The sequence below is a fragment of the Thunnus maccoyii genome, chromosome 13, assembly GCF_910596095.1.
Source record: "Thunnus maccoyii chromosome 13, fThuMac1.1, whole genome shotgun sequence".
In the NCBI taxonomy this organism is placed as follows: domain Eukaryota; kingdom Metazoa; phylum Chordata; class Actinopteri; order Scombriformes; family Scombridae; genus Thunnus; species Thunnus maccoyii.
Window position 1 is genome coordinate 5,439,703 of NC_056545.1, and position 3,047 is coordinate 5,442,749.

Here is a 3,047-nt window from a genome sequence, read left to right on the forward strand (position 1 = left end):
CCATGAAGATCAACAGCAAATTTAAATAACATCTGACTATTACTGTTTTTTATACATGTAGCAAAATGTGGAAATTTAGAGAAGATGGTTGTGCTTGAAGAAAGATGAGGCGGTCACCAGAATCATGAGCATTCATGAGGACTCTGGGGGACCATGCAAATCTCTAGATGCCTTCATGTGGGCTGAAGGAGTGAGCAACATCTAGCCTCCTTTCGTGGAATAAATCTTTATATATTTCTTTAACCAATATGAAAAGGATCCGTTCAATTTGGCAGGTGATTGTTTTCGTGCTTTTGGCTTTAAGTGCGTCACACCTCAGAGGGTTCAGAAATCTTTTCACCGATGGAAAACAAGTCCCAGTTGAATTGATTTAGTAATGATGTAACAAACATTATCAGTGAGAGTCTTGGCAACATCACTGCTGCTGTTAGTGGGTTTTTTTGGCAGGTTATTATAGGCACAAGGTGACGTCCTTCACTTCTAGTTTGCATTATGTTTGTTTACGAATAAGTTTGTGCCCAAAGGTTGTAAAGCCCTACTGCTATTCTGTTCCTTTATGTATTTGTGTATTAGCTGATACTGTTAATTTTTTCATGATATTAATCCACAGATTATATTTTATGTAAAAAAAACCCTAAATGCCAGAAAGTTTCCTTGAGAAATCTGATTTAGAGTCAATCTGGAGGCTCTGAAGACCAGATTGGGCAGAGATGTCACCAGTTTATTGTTTAAAGTACACATTGGGAGCAAATAACAGTGAGAAGACAATCCTCATTGGTAAGTAAAGACAGTAAAAATTACACATTGGTGAAAACTGAACACGCAACAAGCTCAAAAAAAAGCTTGTTTATTTTTCCACACAAGAAGCTTCAAATGAAAACCTTTTTCTTTGAAATGGAATCAGAAGAAATGACACCTTCCTCACGGTTTAACACTGATAAAATACAGGGTTTCTACTAATCAGATCTGATCAGAAGAACAGTTGTTGTTATGTGTAAGGTGTTGCGAAGAAAAAAAAAAAAAAGTAAAGAAAGAAAAACATCACCAAACGCTTAAGACCAACAGAAATCTCCCCATAAGAACAAGATCTTTCTAAAGTAAATAGCCCTCCCCATTTTCACATCAGTACAGCAGGTCTGTGGGGGTGGAACCTGCATTAAAGTGCAGACTGGGGCAGGGGAGGGGGAGCTTCAAGACCGAAATGGACACCAGGGCTTGGAGGGAGACGTTCCTTCCCTGTGTGAACCTTAGCTTATGTTTAGCGCAATTACACTGCCATTATTCTAGTACGCTGTCAAAGTGGCTCAGTAATTTATTACTAGAGGCAAACATTTTCATCATTGTATTTATCATCAGGTCTTACTGCAGATTCACACTGTGAGAAACGTGATCTTTAAGTTGTCAGAAGAGACCAGAAAACAGTCAAATTTCTACCAAATAGAAGGTTTGTTAGTCATTAAGAGTTGGACTTTTTTACTATGATCAGCTTCTCTGTAGTGTATCTATTTCTTCAATTTGCCCAGCACTTACCCACACATAGCCATTTTTGTTTGTGTACAAATTAAACAAGATACAATATGTTTATTAGTAGGTATATATTTGAGTTTTAGACAGAGCCAGGTTAGACGTTTACCCCTTTTCCCAGTTTTTAAGCTGAGCTAATCGCCTCCTGACTTCAGCTTCATACTTAACGCGCATGGTATAGGTCTTCTCATCCATCTCTTGGCAAAAAATGAATAACTGCATTACTGAAAATGTTAAACTATTCCTTTACGCAAGCTCAACTCAAGTGGTAAGACTGCTTGTATCCCATATTGGGGTTGATGTGCAGAAGTAGGGCGGCAAGTTATGATTATGTCTGTCAATTAAACTTCATATATCCTATAAATATATGTTGGGTGGAAAGAATAATTCAGGTCTGAATAAAGAAAGAACTTATAAACCCTTTTTTTTTTATAAACATTTTGTATTCAACCCATTAATAATGCTGTGTTTCACTGATATGATCTACTTTTTTAAAATGATCATATTTTTAAAAATCATATTTTTAATCATTTCATTGTGTGATGAAACAACATTAACTTGCGATGTTACTTGTGGTATTATTTCGCTCTTATTAAAACCCTGTGAGACCGTAAATTAAAAGGCTGTAAGTAGAAATATCCTCCGTATTCTACCTACAGGTTAGTGCCTTAAGAATGTGTTCATTTTTGTGACTTGTTTATTTGTCTTGTTTAGATTAATCAATACAATACAAAACAAGACCAAGAGTCTACAGCCATGCTAGCTGCTATGTAAATAAGCTAGCTGTAACGAACACCAAATTATATGATTGATTTGATGTTTTTGATTTTCACCAGTTGTGGTGCAGTAAATGTAAAATGTAGTGACTGTTAACATATTAACATGCTGATGTTTAGAAGGTTATGTTTACTGTGTTCAAAATCTTAGCGTTAATATGCCTGTAGACTGTAAAAAATAATGGACGTAGCCACCGTGACGTTGGTTTGAAGCCTCGAGTTTGCATTTTGACCGCCGCCATCTTGGATTTTTGGAGCCAGAAGTTACCATATTTGAACAAGAGGATGGAGCTGACCCTAACGCTAGCTGATAGCTGCTAGCTTGGTTAGCACGGTGCATTTACAGTCTGTGGTTAACTGTGATAATGCTAATGCTAATGCTAATTTTCACTAGTGAAAAAAAAAAGGCTTAAAACCATTAAAACAAAATGGACTTACCGGAAAAAACTGAACATACGACCCCTGAGAGGGTCATTTAGTACAAACAAACACTGAACAAGACTTTTTTAGGTGACTAAAATGTTACAAATAACTTTGATGAACTGAACACACACTGAAATAGCAACAGCTATGCCTACACTCTGTAAACCTGGGGTTACATCATGGTTACATTACATAACCAACGTTGTCACCTTGACGGCACCCACCTGTCACTAAAAGTGGCCACACCCTTAATCATGCATAACTTTTTTTTTTTTACTCTAAAACGGACAAATACTTTTAAATTTTAGTGATAAATTGTCACAG